The sequence below is a fragment of the Lontra canadensis genome, unplaced genomic scaffold (genome assembly GCF_010015895.1).
Source record: "Lontra canadensis isolate GAN:19392208 unplaced genomic scaffold, GSC_riverotter_1.0 scaffold31, whole genome shotgun sequence".
Taxonomy (NCBI): Eukaryota; Metazoa; Chordata; class Mammalia; order Carnivora; family Mustelidae; genus Lontra; species Lontra canadensis.
In genome coordinates this window covers 2,301,625-2,328,469 of record NW_022631025.1, presented here as the reverse complement: position 1 = coordinate 2,328,469, position 26,845 = coordinate 2,301,625, and the positions used below count along the sequence as shown (strand labels likewise).

The 26,845-nt window shown below is 44.5% G+C and overlaps 1 long non-coding RNA gene across 1 annotated transcript; it reads right to left on the bottom strand.

Moving 5' to 3' along the window:
• Positions 1-4,465: 4,465 nt before the first annotated feature.
• Positions 4,466-22,541, bottom strand: LOC116873087. The gene is made up of 3 exons (XR_004383735.1): positions 22,508-22,541; positions 4,762-4,805; positions 4,466-4,500 (listed from the first exon to the last, which is right to left on the bottom strand). It is a non-coding gene; the product is annotated as an uncharacterized LOC116873087 (long non-coding RNA).
• Between the last annotated feature and the right edge of the window lie 4,304 nt (positions 22,542-26,845).

Below are 26,845 nucleotides of genomic sequence, written 5' to 3'. Positions count from 1 at the left end.
TGAGCAGGCTCGGCTTTTCTGAGGATCTGCTATGAGGTCAGGGGTCCAGGACTTGCACCCTGCAGGGAGGGCAGGTGATCTTGGATGAAGCGATGTCCTTTCCTGAGGGCAGTTCCCAAGGAGGGACCCATCTAGGAGCTGTTGGCAATAGGTACTCCCAGCAGCTGGGGGGAGAGCCAGGTGGGGGGAGATCCAGGAGTACACCAGCATCCAAGAAAGCAGTTATTTTATTTTAATTTATTATCACTTTGGCCGGGGGGGATGGCAGAGGGAGAGAATCGTAAGCAGACTCTACCCAAGTCCAGGCCCCACATGGGGCTCAATCTCATGAGCCTGAGACTGTGACCGAAGCCATGCAGGCGCCCCACCATCAGAACCATTATTAAACTGCTTCTTTTCTCCTCTTCTTGAATATGGATCCTAACAAGAGGAAAGGGAAAGCAGGTAGTCCGCCAAGACCAGGAGGTCCGTGTGGGACCAGTGTCTTGCTGGTGAGGACTTGGGAAGTGTCTGTCGTCACCACCAGATTTCCATGACCCCCAACCCCCTGCCCGAGGGCCTTTTCTGAATTGCACCCGATGCTTACACTGAGTCACCCGAACAGGTCCTCTCGCACATTCTCAAAACGGCAGTCTTACTCGTGGTCCGGCTGAGTCCAGACTAAGCAGCCACGACTTCAGCAGTGTGTTGCCGTCTCTCTCTGCCGTGCTCTGGGAGACCTGAGTGCACGTGTTTCCCTGGGCAAAATGCTTCCGACAGAACGAGTGACATCCCCAACCAGCGTCTGCCAGGGAGGCCGCGGGTGCCGTGGTGTTGGCTACTTGGAACTCCCATAGAATGCGCTGCTGTAACCTCACTGAAATTGGGTCTCAGCGACTACTTAATGACTTCCTAAATGCTTTTGGGGGTTTTCTGGTTCTTAGAGGGTTTTTTTGAAGGAAAAAGTTTTAAATTTCAGCTTTCTTGAGGAACTGACAAAAGTGTAAGCTATTTAACGCGCACATCAGGGCGATCTGATCTACGTGTGGTAAGAGGATTTGCTCCATCTAGTTAAACATATGTAGCACCTCACATCTTTTTTTTTTTTTTTGAGCACATTTAAGTCCTACTATAGTAAATTTCAAGGGCACAATACAGTATTAGCAACTAAAGTCACTACATTTTACCTTAGATTCTCAAATCTTATTCATCTTTTTTTTTTAAAAGATTTTATTTATTTGACAGAGGTCACAAATAGGCGGAGAGGCAGGCAGAGAGAGAGAGGGAAGCAGGCTCCCTGCTGAGCAGAGAGCCCGATGTGGGGCTCCATCCTGGGACCCTGAGATCATGACCTGAACTGAAGGCAGAGGCTTTAACCCGCTGAGCCACCCTGGCGCCCCTCAAACCTTATTCATCCTATAGCTGAAGTATCTACCCTTTTAACAAACTCTCCCTATTTCCTCCTCTGCCCCCAGCCCCAGACAACCCCATTCTACTCTGTTTCTGCAAGTTTGAACTTTTTTTTAAAGATTCCATGCATAAGTGACACCAGGCAGAATTTATCTTTCTGTCTGACGTATTTCATAATGCCATCCGAGTCCGTCCATGCTGTTGCAAGCAGCAGGATTTCCTTCTTTCTCACGGCTCAGTAACAGTCCATTATACGCGCGTACCACGCCTTCTTTGTCCGTTCACCCACCGATGGATAACGTACTTCTCTGTCCAGACTATCGTGAATAATCCTGCAGTGAACATGGGGGCGCAGACCTCTGAGACACTGTTTCATTTCCTTCGGGTGTATTCCCAGGAACAGAATTGCTGGGTCATAGGGTGGTTATACTTTTAGTTTTTTTGAGGAACCTCCATACTGTTCTCCACAGCGTCTGAGCCAGCTTGCATTCCCTCCAGCCACGCATGAGGGTTTCTCCACATCCTTGCCAACGCTTCCTTCTTGTCTTTTTGTTAATGGCCACGCTGACAGGTGTGAGGTGGCATCTCACTGGGGTTTGATTTGCATTTCCCTGATGATGAGTGCTGTTGAGCATCTTTTCATGTACCTGCTGACCCTCTGTAAGTCTTACTGGGAAAAATGTTTATTCAGGTCCTCTGCTCATTTTTTAATTGGATTTTTTTCTACTGGGTTGTATGAATTCTTCATATATTTTGTATATAAACTCCTTAGATGACTTGCAAATATTTTCTCCCATTCCACAGGTTAACGTGTCATTTTACCGATGGTTTCCCTTGCTGTGCAGGAGCTCCATAGTTTGCTATAGTCCCACTTTTTATTCATTCATTCACTCATTCATTATTTTTCATTATTTTTAGAGAAGGAGGAGGAGGGGCAGAGGGAGAGGGAAAAAGAGAATCTGAAGCAGATGGCACACCCAAGCATAGAGCCTGGCGAGGGGCTTGATCTCACGACCCTGAGCTAAAATTAAGAGTTGGACCACTTAACCAACTGAGCCACCCAGGCACCCCACTATAGTCCCACTTTTAAAAATTTTTTGCTTTTGGTGTCATGAAGGGAAAAAATCTTAATTAAGAATGAAACAGATTCGGTTCAAAAAGTGAATTGCTATTAACATTTGTCTTCTCTCTTTATGTCAATAGCAAAAATACATTGGTCGTTAAACACGTTAATGTGCTGAATAAATCCTATAAAACAACATAATTTAATCAATGCCTCTAATGTCTTTTTTAATGGTCATCATTTAAACTCCTTTGCACGTAAGGAATAACTTTAATCCTGAATTCTTGAAATACTCAAGTCACTTACTCAATGAAAGAATATTTTATGAGAAGCTCTGCCTTTCTTATTTTTTCCTAATGCTTCACTGAAATGGTGCCAGTAAACAATGTATTTCCTCTAAATGTGCGTGCCCCATTGAAAACTTACTGGAGAACTTTTTAGAACCTGGCACCCGTTACCCCAGACAGCATGGATCCAAACTTGTTGTGTCCCATGTCCCAGGACCCCCATCACCTCTCTTGTTGCCATGCTTCCTCAGCAGTCGATGTTGGCACCTGGGCTGGGCTTGCCTCTAGGGGAAATTCCTACAGCGACCCTGTAAAACAAAAAAATAATAGTGAGTCAAAGGCTCTACCTATGAAGCTAGAGGAATCATGGAGGAGTGGGAGCAGAACCCTCGGGCAGGGGGTGCTCCAGGTTCACCCTGAGGCTCTGGCATTGTTCTGAGGATAAAGTCGCCTTCATTTCTCCAAAGCAGGTGGCCGTCTGCCTGCCTCCAGGAGCCAAGTGGTGAGTGGATGGACCTGGAAGGGCCTGGGCATACACACAGAACTCATGACCATCCTGTAAAGCCATCGTTTCTCAGTCCAGGCAGCTCCTGCCATGCTGGAGGCTTGGAGCTACTGATTTTTCTGGAGAAGCCAGAATCTAGACATTTTTAATGTCAACATTCTCAAATTTTACATGTTAAAACTATTTACATCTTCTTTGAAGCCACAATGTGCCCCCCCCCAAAAAAGGTATGAGGCTGTGTTTGGGCCCCAGGCTTCAGTGTTCATGCTCCTTGCAGCACCGTTGGCGCTGTGGCTGATGTGACACAGAAGGGAGGAGGCCCCGCCTGGGAGGCAACGCACACCCCCTGCACGTCAGCAGGACTCGGGCAGGCATCCAACCCTGACGCACTGGGTTCCCCGTGACACAGAGAGGAAGAGAGGACTCGAGCCATACTGCCAGCCAGACTCCTCACCGGACAGCTTGCTGTATGTGATTTCAGACAAACACGTGATTCATGCAGCGGAGTGATTCATCCAACACCCGTGCCATGAAAATGTGAAGTGCAGAAGGTCCTGCAGTGGCCCTCGGAGACTCTGCAGCCAGGACGGGCAGCTCCAGCCAGGGCACCACACGCTTGCTTGCTGGGTCCCCTGCATCTACCATCGGTTTCTTGTGCTCCCACAGGCACTGAAGGCTCCTGTCGTGTGGTCCCATTGGGACAGAAGAAAGCCAGCAAGCATGTGGATGGCGTGCTGATGATATGTGCACAAAGAGGGAAGCATTCTCGTCATCTTTTCCATGTGCCGTGCTGATGAGGACCTCCACAAATGGGAAGCCTCAGAAACGGGGGCCCCGCTTGCAAACAGGATCCAGGGAGCGGAGAGGGCCTGCCCAGCAGCCACACTTCCCGAAATGGGGCCTGCTGGCTGCCATGGTGCAGGTCAGAAGGTAGAAACCAGACTAATAGAGGAAACTGAGGCTCACCTCCTTGCACCCAGCAAAATTTACACTTTCTCAGCATTTCTATGAACTGGAAACCTCCTAATTATTCTAAGGATAACCTATTACAATGATGGCATGAAAAGCTGGAGCGGGTCATGGCTGTCTATGTCCTTTATCCCTCACAGAAACGTGCTTACTCATCAAGCACACAACGTGATCTTACTTTCTGTCTGGAGCCGCTGCTGCACGTCACCCCCACAGAAGCTCTGATTGCATCGTCTGCGCGGTGCTGAATCCGTGGAAGGTTTCCCCGGGTGAGAGTCATAGCTGGCCTGGCAGGAAATGAGCACATTCATACTTAATTGCCACATAAGTGCCTTCAGCTCTTTTACTCCAGAACTACAGAGCAAAAATCTTTGGAAAGGACTAACCCTTTCCACGCGGTCTTGCTGTGAAGACTTGTGTTACATGCCTCAGGGAACCTCCCTTTATAAAGGCACCTGCCACAGGCTAATGTATGGGCCTGGCTCTGGGGACTTATCCCATCAGCTGGGGCATCGCCTGGAAGGGCCACAAGGAGGCTGAAAACTCACCTTCACGTCACCAAGCAAACTGGTAGCAGCAGGATCCCTGAGTCCTGTTAGGGAAATCCACTTTAAAAGTCCAGTGAGTTTAAATAGCCAAGACATTAAAAATAATTAAAAATTCCTATTTTCTTCATCTCTTTACAATATTTCAGGTGCTACAACTATTGATTTCCTGCTCAAGCCTGTGATTACACTGCTGTGCACAATAGGCTGACATGCGCATTATGCAAATGGCATTTCTGTTGCTGGAGCAGGTTTCAAAAGCCAGGCACGTAAGATTGTACCAGAGTGTTTCAATAGATACTTTTAAACTGGGCTGCGACAGAACTCAAACTGTTTCCAAAGCCAAGAGCAAATCAACGTAAAATATGATCCAGATAGCTCTCAGATACAGGCTTTCAAGGACTGTGGGCCTCATACTACAGCAGCGAAAGAATATAAATTACACTTTTTATCGGAAAACTTGAATGTCAGTTAATAGAATCAAAGAAAGTTCAACAGATGTAATGAGTGTGGACAATTTCAATACTGGTTCCAAAGATAATGGCCTGCTTTCTTCTGATTCTGTGGCTCTTCAAAATAGATCCTCTGGAAGTAAGTTTCTCATTACAGTATTTTCTTAATTAATTTGGCTTTTTTAAGATTTTATTTATTTGACAGAGATCACAAGTAGGCAGAGAGAGAGAGAGAGGAGGGAGCAGGCTCCCTGCTCAGCAGAGAGCCCGATGCAGGGCTCGATCCCAGGACCCTGGGATCATGACCTGAGCCGAAGGCAGGGGCCTTTACCCACTGAGCCACCCAGGTGCCCCTATGGCTTGTTTCTGATGGTTTAATTTGAACACCTTGGTGGCTTTTCTTACTGAAATCATTGAAACCAATCTTTAACCTCTCCAAAGACTGGAAAGCTTCTGTATCACCTTCCCATCGACAGACTCCAAAACATGTGAATTTGGATTTGGTTTTTCCAATGTTAGAACAGTGACTTCTTGGCTTTGTTTCATTTTTAAAGCTAGGAATATTATGAAAAATTATACTCTCTTGGAGGCGTATGGATTTCTAGAAGCTACATTGTTATCCCGCCTCAGTTTCTAGCAGATGCAAGAGTAGGCATGCCCGGGCTCTGGCCACCACTCGCCTGCCTGGAAGAGCAGGTGCTTGTCTGTCACCCCAGCATCTGGGCCCCCCTCTGTCCTCAGCTGCTGTGTGATGCAGATCAGCACCTACACAGTGCTCAGCAGTGATCTGCATTGTCATTTACAGAAGGCTGGGAAGATACTTCAGGAAAATATAACTGATTTCCCCCCCAAAAAGTTCATATTAAATAACACTAGTTTTTAAAGTATATAGACTCCCGTTACTGTGAATAATGGCATTTTCCTAGCTTTTATTCCATAATGAAGAGGGAAGCTGGTTTCCTCAGGCTGAGGAATGCTGTGGTGACAGTTTAAGGAACATCTGATTGTCTGAGTGTAAGAATGACACAGAGAAACATGGAAGCCTGAGAGATGTGTGCTTAGATTGGAGGTCAGACCGAACTTTTAGGATGGCCATCCCAAATACCCAACAGCACCAGCTTTTCACCGAGACTTTATTTTTCAGCTTAGTCGTTTGGTGGTGGTGGTTGTGATTTTGTGGCGTGAGGAAACACGTTTCCGGACAGGCTGTGCGGTGGCCTCGGTGCTGCAGACACCGCTGTGCAGACGCCTGGCACCCTTCAGAGCGGCTGTGGCCCAGGGCGCACTGCGCTCCGTCCTCAGGACCGCGGGAGCTTCTCCGCACACACACTGCGGTTGCGGACGCGGTTGCTCCTGCACCAATGACTCAGTTTACCTGTTCTTAACAGCTTGTCCCCGCGCTCGCTCCTCACTTCACCCCATTTTTGCGGAGCAGGTCTGAACATCTCCGAGGACTCTCATTTAAAAAAAAAATCAGCCACCAGTGTAACGTGTAATTTACATAAACAAAATGCATCCCTTTCCACAAATGTGCGCAGAGAACACTGCATCCCCAAGACGTTTTCGGTGGCCTGCAGCCCATCTGTCTCCGCGCGCCCTCGCTGGCACCAGAGCAACCCGGCTCCGGTCTCCATGACTACGGAGCAGCTTCCCCGGGGGGGAACCCGGCAAAGGGACTCCTGCAGCACACGCGCAGCGCCTGGCTCTTCTCCCGACCGCACCGTGTTCTGAGATCTATCCGCTGTGCATCCGCAGCTGATCGAGTTTACTGCTGAGTAGTGTTTCATCCTGTGAACTACCACCCTTGGTTTTCCCATTTTCCTGTTGGTGGACATTCGGTTGCTTCCTGACTCTGGTGCTTTCCCGTGCACAGTCCGGAAAACGCTGGTGTGGAAGAATGTTAGGGGTAGAGTGTTACAGAATCACACACGCTCTCAGAAGCCACGACAGCTGTGACAGAGTTCCTGGGGAAGCAACTGGGAAAGATGCTTCATCGGTATTTCAATCAATAGTCACAACAACAAGGGTGGTCTGCAGCAATGTCTGTACTGACAGCTAACCTACGCGGATAGTTGGTGTAGATAAGTAGGTACTTTTTTTTTTTCTAAGATTTTATTTATTTATTTGACAGAGAGACACAGTGAGAGAGGGAACACAAGGGGAGGGGCAGAGGGAGAAGCAGGCTCCTTGCTGAGCAGGGAGCCCGATGTGGGGCTTGATCCCAGGACCCCAGGGTCATGAACTGAGCGGAAGTCAAATGCTGAATGACTGAGCCACCCAGGCGCCCCGAAAACTAGATACTATTATGACAAAATCTCAAAGGTGTATAGCTTATCAATTTATTTAGTCATTTTCTCTGAAGAATTAAAAATTTATTTCTACATAGGCTTTTAAAAATACATAGATGGTTTATATTAAAACATATACTGAATAATGTAGATAATTTTGAAAACATAAACTCAAACCAAGCAAAAGGAAAATGCAAATATTCCAACAGTAAAGGCCAATAAAATTAGTGGGACTGAGCTTAAAATTTGTGTTCTGGTAAGAATTCACACTAGAAGCATTAGAAGCCAGGCTGTTCTCCTTACTAAGTGACAAAAAATATGTAATTTCCCTCAGTAGAGATGAAGTCGTTGCCATAACTAAATTCTAAAATTTGTATGAAAAAAAGAAAATTTAAGTGAAGAGACAAGTCAGTTGAACAAATACATTTTAAAAGTTCAACCAGCCAACTGAGAAACTGGTTGGCACTGTTGTGTGAATGAGCTTACCTTGGTGTCTGTTTGTCTGATGGGGACACAGACTCAAGGCTCAGAGGCTTGGAATAGGGGGACTGGGGGGCACTCAGGCAACTGTACACTGGGGCATATGCAGGACCAGTAAAATGTGGGGTATAATTTCCCAGTGAAAACCTTGTTCTTACATGACTGAGAAAGAAACTGGATTTAAGATGGCAAAGGTCAAGAGTGACAGGGTATTGTAAGGTCAAAACTGCACGGATTTTTAATTCTTACATTTCTTTGTGAATTTTAACTTGAACTCTGTTCGCTTTTTCTTTTTTTTTTTTTTTTAAGATTTTATTCATTTATTTGACAGATAGAGATCACAAATAAGCAGAGAGGCAGGCAGAGAGAGAGGAGGAAGCAGGCTCCCTGCTGAGCAGAGAGCCCGATGAGGAGCTTGATCCCAGGACCCTGGGATCATGACCTGAGCCAAAGGCAGAGGCTTTAACCCACTGAGCCGCCCAGGTGCCCCGAACTCTGTTTGCTTTCTTGGGGACCATAAGGTTTTACGGGTGCACGGTGACAAATGTGCTGAGGTGGCAAGAGGTTTGGCCCTGGTTCTCTTCCCATCCGTAGCTTGGAACAGTGGCACATGCTCACTTCACTGTTTTCCCCAGTTTACAAAAAATGCTTCCTTCGGTTAAGAATATAGAAAAAATGAGAATTTAACTTTTTTCCTGAAGATTTTATTTATTTACTTGACAGAGATCACAAGTAGGGAGAGAGGCAGGCAGATAGAGAAAGGGGGAAGCAGGCTCCCTGCTGAGCAGAGAGCCCGACGAGGGCCTTGATTCCAGGACCCTGAGACCATGACCTGAGCTGAAGGCAGAGGCTTAACCCACTGAAGCCACCCAGGCACCACGAGAATTTAACTTCTTTTTACTTATTATTATTTTTTGCTTCAGACTAGTGGAAACATCACTGAAAATGTCTTCCATCTGTGGACTCAAAGGTTTTTATTGATTTCTAGTTTTTTCCCTCCAGAGACTCCTGAGGAACGCCACATGGGTTGGGTCACTTCACAGGTAACATCCTGTGTCTGCTAAGTAATCAACCCACACTGCAGAGTGGAATTTAGTTTGTCGATGGTAGAATCGGGTCACAAGACCCTGGATAGAAAAGATACAAACTGAATGAGGAAACTTTGTTTCATCTCATATAATTGCTGATTTTAAAAATTATGTTTAGTGGGGCGCCTGGGTGGCTCAGTGGGTTAAAGCCTTTGCCTTCAGCTCAGGTCATGATCCCAGGGTCCTGGGATAGAGCCCCACAATGGCTCTCTGCTCGGCGGGGAGCCTGCTTCCTCCTCTCTCTCTCTCTGCCTGCCTCTCTACCTACTTGTAATCTCTGTCAAATAAATAAATAAAATCTTTTAAAAAAATGTTTAGTAATTTATCAACAAATACGACAAATGCCCTCATGTTTTATCTATCTTAAATACTATTTTTATTAAAATGAATCCGTTAGAAATCTCCTGGTCACAAGTGACAGAAGCCTCAATCCACTGACCAGGGGCCCATTCAGGGGAGGTGGCCTCCCTGAGCACGGGCTCCCCAGCCTCCTGGCCACCTCCCTGGGAGCTGGCCTTTACTTCCTCTGCCGGAATGCAACTCTGCTGTGGTCCCAGGGAGACAAGGACATCTTCTCAGGTCTCCTGCTGGAGGGGGCAAGGGAGCCCTGGTGGTCCTGAGGCCTAGCACACGTCCCCAAGATGCCCCCACTGGTGATCACCTGGTGAAGTGCCCTGGGGGGCTAGTGTGGCCAGGGGCTGGAGCTTCCACAGGCCTGGGGGCCCTGTCAGCAATTCCTCCCTACCCTTCTGGTTACTTTGCCATGGCTGAGCTCTTGCTTCCATTTTCTTTTTCTTCTTTTTTATTATTTACAGAATCAAATTTATTATATATATATATATATATATATATATATATTTCTTTCTCTCTCTCTTTCTTTCTTTCTTTCTTTTTTTAAAGAACACTTAACATGAGATGTACCCTCTTAACAGACTTTCAAGGGCAGGGCACAGCGCTGGTGGCCATAGGCAATGGGTGTCCAGCCTTCGAGGAGGAGAGAACACAGCGGCTGGAGGCGGCAGCAGAGGGCGCTGTAAAGAAGGCTGTGTGAACCCAGAACTGCTCTAAAAAATTAAATTTATTGGTTAAAACAAAACCAAAAACAAACCGGAAAGGAGGAGCACTAAATTTTAGACACAACTGAGAGTCTGTAGGAACTGCTAGTTTGGTAAGAAGCAATTGCTTCTTGCTGTTGGACTGGCCCCCACCACCTGTCTGCCTCCGAGTCTGGACCAGCAAGGAGACCTGGTGGAAGGTGGTACCAGTGACCAGGGAGGCGGAGGGGCCTGTTCCATACTCATGGAGACAGGCGTGCTGGCAGCATCACCGGCCTTCTGGCTTGGGTGTTCTGTTGGAGAGATCCGGCATGTGTGAGGGTCACAGAGGTCTTCTGGGCACTCTGCACAGCCTTCAGGGCAGTGGCATGGACCGTGGGTGCAGACAGTGGCCAGGGCAGGCATTCTGACAGCTTAATCCCTTGGAGTTCTTCATGAGCAAGGTATTTACACCATGATTTGGTTTTTACCGCTGGCCTCTCTTACGGATAAAGGCTTGTATCTGGGACGAGACTCTTCTGTTTTGTAAAAGTACTGTTTTAGAGTATCTCAGGACGACTTTGTGTGTGTGTGTTGACAATGGAGAACGATGGGGTGTGTGATTAGTCAGGGTCTTCCACAGAAACAGGACTAACAGGATGTGTGTGTGTGTGTGTGTGAAGTCATCACAAGGACACGGCCCATGGGTTACGGAGTCTGACCAGTCCAAACCCGTACTGGGGCTCGGCAGAATGGAGAGCCAGGAGAGCTGGTGGAGCCCGTGACACGGAAGGCCATGGGCCAGAAAACTCCCTCTTCCTCCACGGAGACTGGTCTTTCTGTTCTGTTCAGGTCTTCAACGATTAGATGAGGCCCACCCACATCTGGGAGTTTTGTCTATTGTTTTAAATGCTCATCTCACCCTCCCCTTCTTCACTCATTCTCTGTTCCCTCCTTCCTTCCTTCTTTCTTTTTGTCTCCACACAACTCTTTAGTGCTTTTATATCATAGTCATTTCTCTACAAGTTGAACCCTAAATTTTATTCAATTTAAACCCATGCATAACAGAAAATAGGTTAGTACCTAGATATTTGTTCTTAACAAATAATTTGAGGCAGTGAAGGCATATGTTTAACTTGACTCCTTCACTAAGTAAGTGGTGCTGGAAAAAAGTCAGTTTCTCTTACCACCAACGTGGAGGCTGTTTTAATGTTTATAATTATAACGTTTATAATGCTTATAATTATAAACCACTTGATTTTGGTTCATTTATTGATCAAAGTAAAACAAACATTTTTAATATCTCTGATGTAGTTTTTAATCTACATAATTGCATGATACTTCTCAAATACTGAACTGTCTCAATCCATCTAATTGAGGTACATTTTGGAACTTTCCATATAAAGTGTCATACTTGAATTTCATTTATGATTATGAATATAGTGTTTACATAATCTAGAGGATAAGGACTGGGCTATAAGTCCATGCTCATAGAAGTACAAATATCCAAAGTCATTTTTAGAAAATATTCTGCATGGAAAACAAAATAATAAAACCCCAAACAAAATACACGTGTGCGCACACACACACACACACATCTGCTGCCTCTCTTCTCTGTCCTCGGGAGTTGGCTGAGGCAGGACAGGAGATGCACGTTCAGAAGCCTCTAGCATCTAGACAGACAACTCAACTCCACCAAGCATTAGCAGGCAGGTATGGGGACTGTGGGGAGCTACAAGGCACATGCTGCTCCCAAAAATCCTTACCAGTTGTGTCATTCCTTCTGCAGTGGGAAAAGACGCCGGCATGAACAGTACAGGACACACAACACGTATAAAACTGAATGACTTCAGGAGTTGGGAGGGAATTATGACACGTGTAAAAGATTTTAAAGGCAAACGCTATCACTATTACACCAAACTGCAAGGCCACTTTACTTTAAGAGGCATATGATGGTCTCAGAAGATTTAGACATTACATAGTCTCATCAACAAGGAGTAGCAGATGAATTAAAAACATATCTGCATTAAGTTCTTTGCTACAAGGAAAAGCTAGGGTGTATCTATTATCTTCAGCAATGCTGGGAGAAACCAAGCTCTGCAAATCCGTGTCTCTAGCTTTTTACTCTAATCAAAGGTCAGCATCTTCTTCCATCTTCCTGACCCTCTCCCCAGAGCACCTACCAGCAGATTTAGTGTCTGTCATTCTGGTTTCCATTTAATTTATTTCCAGAAAAGTCCAGACACGATTTTATCTGCAAAATGGGGAGGAGAGAAGAAAGCATCTCATGTCTTATATTATTCACAGAAACTAGACCGGTTTTATTTCAGGTCATAAGTCATTCGAGACCACAAAGAGAACTCTGACCTTAATCCATTTGGTCCGGTTTTAAGAGGAGGAGCATCTTGTGCTTACTTTGAAGGTGTTTTTAACTTCAGGCTTGGTCAAATATCACATTTTGATTCGGAGAAAAACTCATTTTAGAAGGCAGAATATCTTTTTATCTGGAGCGGAGAATATGACATCCCTGGTGGTGACTCCCCATTTGACCACTTACCACCTCCATTACTAAAGCTAATGACTTCTCACCACACTTCTTCATCTTCACCTATCAAATCAGTGTCTCAGCATCCCGCTTTGGTTTCCTTAGCCTGCTTACATTCCACAAGTAGTCTTTTCATTACTGTACTGATTTTCAACCTTCTCTGGCCATTGGAATTGACTGTAAAGTCTGGTCCCATCCTCAAGCAGGGGGAGAATGAAAGCTCTCACATGACTCTAATGGACAGCCATGGTCGAGAGCCGCTGTGTTCAATCTCTGGAATGAAACCATCCGATGTAAATTCTATTTTCTGCTGGGATCCTGGATACAGATATTAATTCCTTACATTAATTCCCACTGAACACTCACTGAGTGCTTACCATTAACAGACTTTGTGGTAGGCTATAGGGATATATAAATTCAAAGAAATTCTCTGCTTTTAAGAATTTTAACTCATGTGTAGAAGACACATTTAGAACTTAGACTCAAACAGCATAGACCTTGCCAAAAAAGATTCACTTTGTTAGCTATAATCATATCTGTTGTTATATGCTGCTCTGAAAATATATTTTTGACAATAAGACAAGAAAAGGAAATAAAAGGCACAAAGATCAGGAAGGAAGGAATAAAACGGTCTCTGTTCATAGATGACATGATTGTCTATGTACAAAGGTCTAAAGAATTGACAAAAACTACAAACTTCTGGAACAGAGGGGTGATTAAACAAGGCTGCAAAGTTGTAGGATAAAAGGATGATACATATAAGAGTCGATAGGTTTCCTATCTAACAGCAGTGAACAACAGAAACTTGAATTTTTTAACCATTTTTTAAAAAGAAAAGAAAATGGCAATTATGTGAGTGATGGATATATTATTTAGCTTGACTGTGGTGATTATTTCATAATATAAACATGTCAAACATCAGGTTGTATACCTTAAATGTATACAATTTTTATCTATTATTAACCTCAATAAAGCTGAGGGGGGTACCACACCACCATTAACATTAGCATCAAAAAAGAGAGATATTTAGATTCAAGTATAACAAAGTTTGCACAAGATCTATGTGAGAAAACTACAAATCTCTGGTGAAAAAGTCAAAGGAGATCTAGGGGCACCTGCATGGCTCAGACATTGAGCGTCTGCCTTCTGCTCAGGTCATGATCCCAGGGTCCTGGGATCCAGCCCTCTATCAGGCTCCCTGCTTGGCAGGAAGCCTGCTTCTCCCTCTCCCACTCCCCCTGCTTGTGTTCCCTCTCTTGCTGTGTCTCTCTCTGTCAAATAAACAGACTGTGGACTCTGAGGAACAAACTGAGGGTTTTGGAGGGAGGAGAGTAAGGTTGGCTGAGCCTGGTGCTGGGTATTAAGGAGGGCACGTATTGCACGGAGCACTGGGTGTGGTGCATAAACAATGAATTTTTTTTTTTTTAAAGATTGTACTTATTTATTTGACAGACAGACATCACAAGGCAGGCAGAGGCAGGCAGAGAGAGAGAGAGGGAAGCAGGTTCCCTGCTAAGCAGAGAGCCTGATGTGGGGCTCGATCCCAGGACCCTGGGATCATGACCCAAGCTGAAGGCAGAGGTTTTAACACACTGAGCCACCCAGGCACCCCATAAACAATGAATCTTGGAACACTGAAAAAACAAAACAAAACAAAAATAAGTAAAACCTTAAAAAAAAAACCAAAAACAAAAACAAAAGCAAAGGACCTCTAAATATATGGAAAGAGAATCCGTATTCATGGATAGGAGAATTCAGTACTGATGTCAGTTCTTCCCAACTTAAATCTACAGAGTCAAGGCATTCTCAATAAAAATTCCAGCAAGTTTCTATACAGTCACCTATAAACTGATTGTAAAGTTGATATAGAGAGGCAAAAAGACCCAAAATAGCCAAAACAATATTAAAGAAGAAAAACAAAGTTAGAGGGCTGACTTCACTCCAACTTCAAGTCTTACTGTAAAGCAGTGGTCATCAAGACAGTGTGGTGTTTATGACAGGACAGGCACATGGATCAACGGGACAGAACAGAGAGCCTAGAAGCAGACCCACACAGACACAATCAGCTGACCCCGGACAAGGGAGCAAAGGCAATTCAGTAGAGAAAAGGGAAGAACAGTCTTTTCAACAGATGGCACTGGGACAGGCAGCATCCGCATGCAGCACCGTAAATCTAGACACAAGTCTTACCCTCTTCACAAAAACGGACTCAGAATGGCTTTTAACCTTAATGTAAAACTCAGAACTGTAACACTTGGAACACAAACTGTGGGAGAAAATCTAGGGGACCATGAATTTGGTGGTAAGTTTTAAGATATCAAAAGCATGATTCATGAAGGAAAAAACTGGTAAGAGGGACTTCATTAAGAAAAAGAGAGGGGCCCCTGGGTGGCTAAGTTGGTTAAGCATCTGCCTTTTTCTTGGGTCACGATCCCAAGGGCCTGAGATTGAGCCCCACTTTGGGCTCTCAGCTCAGCAGGGAGCCTGCTTCTCCCTCTCCCTCTGCTCATCTCCCCTTAGTGCTCTCTTTCTCTGTCAAATAGATACATAAATAAAATCTTTAAAAAAAGGAAAACCTTCTGATCTGTGAAAGACCCCGTTAGAGGACACAGAGGAACCTTACCCACACATCACTAAGTGAAAGAAGCCACTCTTAAAAAGCAACCAACAGCAGGACCCCAGGTGTCCGACAGTCTGGAAGAGGCAAAACTATGGCAACAGTGAAAGGATCAGTGGTTGCTGGGGGGTTGGGGTGGTGAGGAGTATGGAGAATACAGAGGATTTTTAGAGCACTAAACCTATTCTGTCATACATAATGGTGACATCACGCATTTCGCAAAACCCAAGGAACTGCACCATACAAAGAGTAAACTCTAAGGTAAACTGCAGGCTTCTGCTAATAACAACAATCAGTATCAGCTCATCAACTGAAACGAACGTACCATACTAGTACAAGACACTAAGCACAGGGAAGCTGAGGGCAGGGAATAAAGGGACTATATAAGAACTCTCCGTACTCTCTGTCAATTTTTTCAGTAAACCTAAAACCGCCCTAAAAAATAGTATTAATTTAAATGTGTGTGTGTGTGTGTGTGTGTGTGTGTGCACGTGTGCGCACGCTACAGAAATATCTCAGGCTCCACTTAATGAAATTAATTCTCATAAGCATCTAAAATTTTGAAAAAAAAATATTAATAACATCTGATTGATTAGAAATAGTAAAATATGCAAATGAAGGCAGGGAGGGGTAGGCATTAGTGGTCATTGTGTCTCTGGAGGAGGAAGCCACTGCATGCTACAGTGGATCAAACACTCACAGGCAAAGTCCTACTATGTTGGGACATATCTTAGCTCTCCCACTGATGACACGTGGGAGGCCACCGAGGCCTAAGGCATCGGTGGAAATGTTGCCCTGAATTTCACTGGACAGGCTGTCTTACAGGTCTGAAGCTGCATAAAAAGGTAAAATCATTTGGGGGGAATCTCATGAAAGTCCCTCCAAATTTTAGCTTCTTTAACTGCAAACAAGGATAAGAGAATCGAATCTTTGATATTTTGAGTACAGTAGGAAAGGAATGGAATTTTATATTTCTCAGCTGATCCCTTAAAGGCAGCAGCAGAAAACTCCTTCTGAAAGAGGTTAGATAGGAGGTGCCTTAGGCTGTGCGGCCCTGCACGAGTCACCAGTCACAAGTCAGGACAGTTCTGCTGGGCTGCTGTAGCAGAAAGCAGCCACACCTCCTGCCACACGTCAAAGACAGAGCATGAGCCAGACAGTCGTTGGTCAGCGGGAAAGAGACAATGGTCTGGAATTACCCTTAACCAGAGAGGTCCCAGACTTCGTGTCTGGGGTCTGACACGTAAATTAGCTCAAACCCTTTCTTTAGATATAAATGGGAGTATATCAGTTGTGGTTTGTTACAGGATCACAGGAAGGTGGTGCCTTAGAAAATTTTTGTTGAACCTGTGCAGCTAAAATGAAGCAGAAACCCACAGTTAGTTACTTGGGTGAAGATGATGTGAACATCTCTCCTCCCTCAGTGACCCAGATGGACAGTCTCCTGTGTGGGACAGATGTGTTGGTAATCGCTGAACTCCCCTCCCACACTCCTTTTGCCTTTGACTTAGTGTTTTTAACCTCAAAATCTCCCTCTGAGGAGAAAATATGATATTAGGAGATTAAAACTGAAGTGATAAATGCCTGGGATTTGAGACCTGTTCTCAGAAGAGAAATGGGCTCATTCCAACTTGCCCAGGAAGCGCTGGGCAAAGACACACACTTCAGCATCTCTCTCCACACCTGCTCTTGTGCCCTGTATGTGAGGAAAGCTGTGCCTAACAAGACGGAGCTCTTCTGCCACCCCCTGCCTCCTCCCAAGGGAGATGGAATGAGATGGAGCAAGGCTAGAAATACACTGGGGAAAAACTTTGGCTCCATGCCAGAACAGAGAAACTAACACAGAGGAGAAGAAAATCTGAAAAGAGGCTGAGATACATAGACACCCACCACACGATCTTTGAGCCAAATATGGAAATACAGTGATGCGGTAAGAACGTTATGGCAACATTAACACATAATGAGAAAATTATGGAAAAGATACTCCTCTCCTTGGAATATGGGACCAAGAAAAACCAAGGTGAAACTGAGGATTGTATATGCATCTGAGGGGACAAGTGAGTCCCAACAGATGGTTCTTGGTCCTGGAGTTAATTGCTATACATGAATATGAGTGTTTTGTCCTTTAAAATTTTAAGTTCTGCCTTGTAACCACCATATGGTCCCCTGTCATTTGCACAGTTATCTGTTAGTTAAGCACTGACTTATTTATTATACTCCAAAAAGTATTTGCAGAATGAAGAATGAACTGGCACTAGTAAAAATAGTCATTAGAATCTTATTTCTGAAAGTGACTGGTGAGTGTCTTGGAGCACCACCTTATGTTCCTGAAACCCCGAAACTCACAAAATGCAGATTTGCCACAGAGCAGACCCACTCTTATTTTTCAGCCTCACGTCATGATGACGCTCCGTGCTTATTCAAACACACCTCCTTTTACTGCTTTGCCTTCCTGTGCTTTACAGAGCGTGTGCTTTTTACTAATTGAGCGTTTGTGGCAAGCCTGCATCGAGCAAGTCTGCTGGCACCACTTTTTCCAACAGCATCTGCTCACTTCACGTCCCTGTGTCACATTTTGGTAATTCTCACAATATTCCCAAGTTTTTCTTATTGTTATATTTATTACGATGACCTATGACCAGTGATCTTTGATGTCATCACTGCAATTGTTTTGGGGGCATCACAAACTAGGCACACATAAGACAGCAAACCTACTCAGTAAATGTTGTGTGTGATTTGACTGCAGATGTGGGGGAAACAGCAGGAGAAGCGGATCAGAAGTGTGGCCTGAAGACGGGACTGAACTGCTAAAATCCCGTGATCAACCCTGAACAGACGAGGACTTGCTTCTTACCGAGGAGCAAAGAAAGTGGCTTCTTGAGATGGAATCTACACCCGGTGAAGATGCCGTGAAGACTGCTGAAGTGACAGCAGAGTAAGGAAAGGGTTAAGGTATGGGGGGGGGTGTCCCTGGCTGGGCTCCGAAACTATTCCTGGCAGGCAAAAGCCTAAGTCAAAGTGACCACAAGAGAAGGGAACAAACCAGGCTACCCTGCCCTGGGTGTTAGGGAGTGTTTTTCTTTGGTGGCTACATAGTAAGGACAGAAAATGACAAAGAAGTGAGCCATTACTCAAAGTGAGCCACTGAGGGGTTATCAACAGTCCTCGCTCAGACCAAGATGGCACCAGAATCTCAAGACTGCAAGCCTCCTGGCCAAGTTGTCAATAAAAGATTGGCCCTGAAACCCCTCAGGGCCACTCATTCGGGACCTCTCACTCTAGAGAGCTTTTTCTTTCCTTTCTGCTCCTAGCGTCGCTTAATGAACTTGTACTTCACTTCGCCCTGTTGTGTCCACGAGATTCATTCTCTGACCATGTGAGTCAAGAACCTTCAACCCTACAACAAAGGATTCAGAATATCACGCGAAAGTAGCCGTAACGCAGCAGCAGAACTGAAGAGGATGGACTGCAGTTTTGAAAGAATTTCTGCTGTGAAAGAAGTTCTACAGCATCACGGGCTACAGAGAAACTGGTCCTGGAAGAAGAGTCAGTCCATGCGGCAAATTCCAGGGTTGTCTTACTTTCGGAAACGGCCACCACTACCGCCACCCCGATGGGTCGGCAGCCTTAAACAGCAGACAAGACCCTCCACCAGCAAAAAGATTATGGCTCCTGAAAGCTCAGATGATGGTAAGCATTTTTCAAAAACAGAGTATTTTCTAATTGCGGTATGAACACTGTTTTTAGACACACCGACTGCACACTCCGTAGGCCACAGTACCCTGGGAACATCGCTTTCACGTGCACTGGGAAACCAAAGTGCTCTTTGACTCATTTCACTGCAATATTCGCTTTATTGCTGTGATCTGGAACCAAACCCACAGTATCTCCAAGGTATGCCTGTAATTTTTCCTAATTTTGTACACACTGAAAAAAAGCTTAGCATAATTATCAGCACTTCTGTGATCTCCTTGCCGCCAGCAGCCCTGCACACTGGTTCCTACCGGCAGATGCTTGCTCGCTGCCCAGCTCCTCACCTCGGCCCCGGGGAGGAGTGTGTGGCCCGGCTCCAGAGGAACCGTGTCTACGTGCTCGTCATTCTGTCGTCGCAGCTCTACACACACAGACTTGGTTGTGTTTTATTTTCTTCTTTGGAAGGGTAGTTTGTGAGAACAGAATCAGGGTCTTCCTTGATAAGACCCACAGCAAGGTGTCCCAAAGCTATGCCTATCCCCATGGGTCACCACGTTGCGATTTTTAAAGTGACCCCCAAGTTACCTAAAGAGACAAACAAAACCTGACCCATTTGTACAGCAAGACGCTCACAAACATGACCCAGGCAACTCCTTTGCTTCTGTGTTGAGGGGACGGTGACCACAGTGCTTCTCCTCCTGCAGTTCTCCCCTGGCGTGGCTTATACCCCTGAGGCAATGCTAACCCAGTTTGCCCACAGTCTCCTTCCGTGTGGCACTTCTTTGCATAACGGAGCTTTCTCTATTTTCCTTCGAGGAAGCGTAAGGAAGAAGGGAAAACAGGAGGAGGGGGGAGGAAATCACACAATGTTGCATCTTTCTCATGCTGGGCATGAGAGATGGTCCTTCCCAGGACAGGGCTTGTTTTGAGTTGTGCGTGTGCGAGCCTCCCCCATGGGCTAGAATGCGACCATGGCACTTCTGGAAAAGGGAATAACCCCTCTATTATTTATAGAAAATAATTTTTTAGAACTTGCAGGGAAGGTTCTACGTCACCTCCAATGGCAAGAGTGAGAAATACAAGGACAGAAATGGGCCTCAGACAGATAGCGAGGATAAGGGACACTGGAAGCCATCATTTCTGAAAAGTGATGGTCAGAGAAAGAAACAGAAGCCAGGCCTGGCTTGGAGAAGTGTCTACCCTCAGAAAACTCCCCTAAATAAGGGGAAAGCAGTGGGAACAAATCCTGAGCATCCTCTTAAGTGCCCCCCCTCAATCATGTGCTGTCGAGAACAGGGGTGAGTGGGGGAAGATAAAAAGATGGGAGAGGGAGGAGAAGCCCCTCATTCAGGCTGCAGGGGGAGGGCAGGAAGGGGAACGTGGGGCCTCCAGGCTCAATGTGTGTGTTTCCTCAAGCTGGAAAGAAAGTAGAGAAAAGGCAAAAATCCCATGATTTCTCATGAATAAATAGACACTTAATGGAAAGGAAGAGAAAAAAGAAACAAAAACTATCCGCTCCCTGGAAGGAGAGATGGAGGAGATGGGGGAGAAGAGACACTCCCTGGGAGGAATGAGGTTCAGCCCCAGCCCTGGAGGGAGTGAGCCCAGGAGCCAAGGCGGTGGAAGTGAGGGCTCCCCAAGCAGGTGGAGGGCACCAGCCCTCCCAAACCTGGCATTCAGTGTAGCCTGAGGAGTTTCAGCCCAGCCTGCTGCGCCAGTTTCACGGGGCCACAGCCCAGGAAGGCAAGGACACAGAGGTGGCCATACCCATGGTGGGAGAACACTGGGACCCATTTCAGAAATTAGGGCTGCCTCAGGAAAGCAAGACTTTAAGATGGCAAAGTTGGGACTTCTCAGACCTTTCTTTTTCTCTTAACCTTTAGGAAAATAGTGGGGAAATTAGGAACAGAAAGTGCAAATCCCATAAGACATATAACATAGAATTCTAACGCCAAACCTCGACAGAGGCAGGGGAGCTCAGACACCATGAGAACACCCCAGGCAGGCCTCACACGTAGCTGGGAGAGCAGGAAAACAGGCAGAACAAGCAGTTGCTCCCCACAGTTATGTCATCCAGCAAGGCTTGTTAAGTTTCAGAGTATTTGATGAGAAAACCTTGGAGGAAATAGACTGATGTAAGTTCTTTGAAAATGTAAATGCTGTGATGGCTACTATGTGCGAGAGCAGAAATGAAGAAAAACGGTTGCCATGGGAGCACAACCAGCAGACAACAAGCCGCGGGGCCTGGGCTCACACGCAGATCAATTACAGTCTTCTCTTCCGTGTCTGCGGGAAGATCTCCCAGGTCAGCGGCTTTCAACCTGTTTTTTTTCTGGACCACCAGTAAGAAACACACTTTCTTCACTCATACACAGGCAGATACGTTTGTATTCCTGGACAGACCTTCATTTAAAAAATACATCCTCTTACTCCATATGATGCATTCTAATGTCTTCCATAGAGTTCTGTTCTACTTATTTTTGAAATGCAGCTTTGGTGATAAGACGATTCCCAATAATCTCCAGCCCTGGTGTCCCCACCTTTGTATAATCCCCTCCCCTGACTGAGGGCGGGACCCGCAATTCAACATCACTAACTACTAGAAACAAACCGAAAGCACAATGAGATGCCACCTTACACCCATTAAGAGGGCTACCACTAACAAACCATAAAGTACCCAGTACTGGTGAGGGTACGGAGAAATCAGGACCCTTTGCACTGTTAATGGGAATGGAAGGAGTGCAGCTGCGGTGGAAACCATTATGGTGGTTCCCCAAAACATTAAACATGGCACCTCTGTATGATCCAACAATTCCATTTTTGGATATATACCCCCCCAAATTAGAAACAGATACTTGAAGGGGTGTCTGTATACCCAAGTATTTAGCAGCCAAAAAGGTGGAAGCACCCCCAGATCCGCGAGTGGAGAAGCGGATAAACACAATGACGATATATACACAGGGCACTCTCACTTAGTTGTGAAAAGGGATGGAATTCTGACACATACTACAAAATGGATGAAACTTAGGAACATTCTGCTAAGTAAAATAAGACCAGTCACAAAAAGATAAATACTAAATGACTTCACCTAGATGACGTACTCAGAACAGTCAGAAAGGAGAAGGACGGGTACTCTTCATAGAGACAGAAAGCAGAAGGATGAGTACTGGGAGCTTGGGGAAGAGTACAGAGTTACCGTTTAGTGGGGACAAAGTTTCACCTTGGTAAGATGAAGAGTTCTAAAGATGGGTGACACAACACTGAATGTACTTACCACCACCGCACTGCCTGAAAAATGGTGGAGGTGGTTCGTTTCTGAGTTTTCTATTCTGTTGATCTGTAGGTCTATTTCTGTGCCAGGATCATACTGTTTAGATCACTACAGCTTTATAGTCAATTATCTTTAACAAAATAGAAAAGAATATGCCATGGGAAAAAGTCTCTTCAACAAATGGTGTTGGGAAAACTGGACTGGTATGTGCAGAAGAATGAAACCGGGCCACTTTCTTACATCATATACAAAAATAAATTGAAAATGGATTAAAGACTTACATGTGACACAGGAAACCATCAAAGTCCTAGAGGAGAACACAGGCAAATAACCTCTTTGTCACTGGCTGTAGCAACTTCTTGCTAGACACGTCTCCTGAGGCAAAGGAAACAAAAGCAAAAATAAACTAGTGGGACTTCATCAAGATAAAAAGCTCTGCACAGTGGAGGAAACAATCAATAAAACTAAAAGGCAACCTACGGAATGGGAGAAGCTATTTGCAAATGACATATCTGATAAAAGGTCTAGTATCCAAAATCTATAAACAACTGATACAACCCAACACCCCAAAACAAATAATCCAGTTATAGAATGGGCAGAAAACATGAACAGAGTTTCTCCAAAGAAGACGTCCCAATGGCCAACAGACACATGAAGAGATGCTCAACGTCACTCCTCATCAGGGAAACGCAAACCAAACCTACAATGAGCTGCTATGTCACACCTGTCAGAATGGCTAAAATTACCATCATAAGAAACAACAGATAGATGTTGGAGAGGATGTGGAGGAAGGGGAACCCTCTTACACTGTTGCTAGGAATGCAAACTGGTTTAGCCACTGTGGGAAACAATAAGGAAGTTCCACAGAAAATTAAAAGTAGAATGACCGTGTGATCCAGTAACTGCGCCGCTTGGTATTTAACAGAAGAACATAAAATACTGATTCAAAGGGATGTGCACACCCCGGTGTTTACAGTGTCATTTTTTAAAAGATTTTATTTATTTATTTGACAGAGAGAGAGAGATCACAAGTAGGCAGAGAGGCAGGCAGACAGAGAGGGGGAAGGAGGCTCCCCGCTGAGCAGAGAGCTCAAGGTGGGTCTCGATCCCAGGACCCTGAGATCATGACCTGAGCTGAGGGCAGAGGCTTAATCCTCTGAGCCACGCAGGCACCACTATTTATAGCATCATTATCTACAATAGCCAAATTATGGAAAGAGCCCAGATGTCCACTGACAGATGATGGATAAAGAAGATGTGGTATACATACATACATATATATACACACATATACATATACATACAAGGAAGTATTACTCAGCCATAAAAAAGAATGAGATTGGGATGCCTGGGTGGCTCAGTGGGTTAAGCTGCTGCCTTCGGCTCAGGTCATGATCCCAGGGGCCTGGGATCTAGTCCTGCATCAGGCTCCTTGCTCGGCAGGGAGCCTGCTTCTCTCTCTGGCTCTGCCTGCTGCTCTGCCTGCTTGTGCTTGTGCTCTCTCTCTCTCTCTCTCTCTCTCTAACAAATAAATAAACAAATAAATAAAATCTTAAAAAAAAAAAAGAATGAGATCTTGCCATTCACAATGACATGGATGGAACTAAAGAGTATTATGCTAAGCGAAGTAAATCAGACAAAGACAAATACCATAAGATTTCATTTGTATGTGGAATTTAAGAAACAGAACAAAAGAGCAAAAGGGAAAAGAGAGCAAGAGAGAGAGAAACCAAGAAACAGACTCTTAACTACAAAGAACACACTGATGGTCACTGGTGGGGAGGTAGGTGGGGAGGGGTGATGGGTGAACTGGGTGGTAGAGATCAAGGAGTGCCCTTGTGATGAGCACCGGGTGTTGTATGGAAGCAATCACTACACTGTATACCTGGGATTAATATTACACTGTATGTTAACTAACTGGAATTTAAATTAAAACTAGAAATATATATACATTAAAAACGGTTGAGATGGTAAAATTTATGTTTTATATATTTAATGATCATTTAAAATAATTTTTAAAAACTCAGGTGGAATCACAAAGCAAAACCCAATTTATATGTCACATAAAAGAGATGGGTCCAAAATAAAGTAACTTAAATACTGTAGTAAAAGATGGACACAGACACGCCAAACAAATGAAAACAAAGAGAAAGCAGAGATTACAAAGTCACCATCAGAGGAGGTTGCATTTAGGACAGAGTATTCAGGTGTGATGAAGGAAGGCCAGTCATAAACGACAAAAGGTATAGTCTAACATACCAAGTAGCCCAGCTCAGAAAATGTTATTCAAATGCTCCGAGGAATACAAGAAGCCATTGACAGAAACATTCTGGAATTAGGAGGCTTTCATTCACTCATATTGGTTCATGGTGAGTCAGATAGGGAAAAATAATAATTACATCTAAAAGAGCCTGAAGGATATAAAAAATAAGGCAGACCTAATTGATTCACGTAAACTCTATTCACTGTTAACAAAGAATATATATTTTTAAGTCCTTGTAAGATAGTCAAGCACATTAACCATAAATTTGGCTAGTCCATCAGTTAGAAACCTTTACTCACAATTTATAACTGCTTATTCATAAATGAAATAATTGTACTATTGACAGTTCTTAATTAAAGTAAATACAGGGGCACCTGGCTGGCTCAGTTGGCGCAGCATGTGTCTCTTGGTCTCGAGGTTGTGAGTTCGAGCCCTATGTTGAGTGTAGAGATTGCTTAAATAAATAAATTTTTAGAAAATTTATGGGACTTAAACAGCTTAACCTGGGTTAAGCTGCTGCCTTCGGCTCAGGTCATGATCCCAGGGTCCTGGGATTGAGTCCCGCATCGGGCTCCTTGCTCGGCAGGGTGCCTGCTTCTCTCTCTGCCTCTGCCTGCTGCTCTGCCTGCTTGTGCTCTCTCTCTCTCTCTGACAAATAAATAAATTAATAAAATCTTAAAAAAAAAATTTTAAAGTGGGGCTCCTGGGTGGCTCAGTCAGAAAAGCATCTCTGGCTCAGTCCATGATCCCTGTGTCCGGCTCCCTGCCAGTTGGTAGTCTGTTTCTCCGTCTGAACCTTCCACGCCCCATGCTACCCCCTCCACCAACTCAAGCTCTACTCTTTCTCAAATGAATACAATCTTTAAAAAAAAAATTTTGTTTAAGTAAATACAGAAGTTTTTTTTCTTATTTCTTCTTTCTTGTTAGTTCCAGAACACATCTTTTTTTTTTTTTTTTAAGATTTTATTTATTTATTTATTTGACAGAGATCACAAGTAGGCAGAGAGGCAGGCAGAGAGAGGAAGAAGCACACTCCCCGCCAAGCAGAGCCCGATGCGGGGCTCGATCCCAGGACCCCGAGATCATGACCTGAGCCGAACGCAGAGGCCTTAACCCACTGAGCCACCCAGGCACCCGGAGAACACATCTTTTGCATCCTTCTGTGAATAGTTCTGCATTGAACACAAAGACTGCCTGAGGGAAAAGACAAAAGCTACACATGACCTTCTCTGATCTCTGGTCAGAACAATTAGAATTAATTATAAAAATTAGGAAAAAACCCTGTTACCTAAATCATTTTCTAAAATCTCTTAATACATTTGGGTCAAAGAAAAAATTTGATAGCTGAGAGCAATAGCACCAATACTAAAGCTAAAACACTGCTTAGAAAGATTCATAGTCAAGTATTATTTTTAATAAGCAAAAAATAATGAAAAATAGTTTAAGCATTCAACTCTAGATGTTAGAAAAAGAACAATATTTTTAAACTAAAGAAACTAGGGGGTACCTGGCTGGCTTTGGTGGAATGTGTGACTCCATCTCAGGGCTGTGAATTCAAGCCCTACATTGGGTGTAGAGATTACTTAAGTCTTTTTAAATTTTTAAAAATATTTTATTTATTTATTTATTTATTTTACTATTTTTAAAAATATTTATTTATTTAATTTATTTATTTATTTTAAATATTTTATTTATTTGTCAGAGGGAGAGATAGCACAAGCAGGGGGAGCAGCAGGCAGAGGGAGAAGCAGGCTCCCCACTGAGCAAGCCTGATGTGGGACTCCATCCCAGGGCCCTGGAATCATGACTGGAGTCAAAGGCAGATACTTAACCAACTGAGACACCCAGGTGCCCAAAATAAAGTCTTTTTAAAAAATTCAAACAAGGGGCGCCTGGTGGCTCAGTGGGTTAAAGCCTCTGCCTTCGGCTCAGGTCGTGATCCCAGAGTCCTGGGATCGAGCCCCACATTGGGCTCTCTCCTCGGCGGGGAGCCTGCTTCCTCCTCTCTATCTCTGACTGCCTCTCTGCCTACTTGTGATCTCTCTCGATCTCTCTCTCTCTCTCTCTGTGTCAAATAAATAAATAAATCTTAAAAAAAAAATTAAAACAAAAAAACTAGAGAAACTAGAAGGAATAAATCAACACATATAAAAAAGAGAAAAATGGTAAAACTAATAAATCTACTATCAGGTAAGATATATAAAAGAATACTAAGTAAGTAAAATCTATTATTTCTAAAAATGAAAAGCCCCAACTTTCCCTTTTGCTGTAGGGAAAAAACTTCAGTTCTGGGTCCTGGGCATTTGTCCTCCGAGGACCTCCTCATTCTCACACAGAACACTTAACTTCTCACACG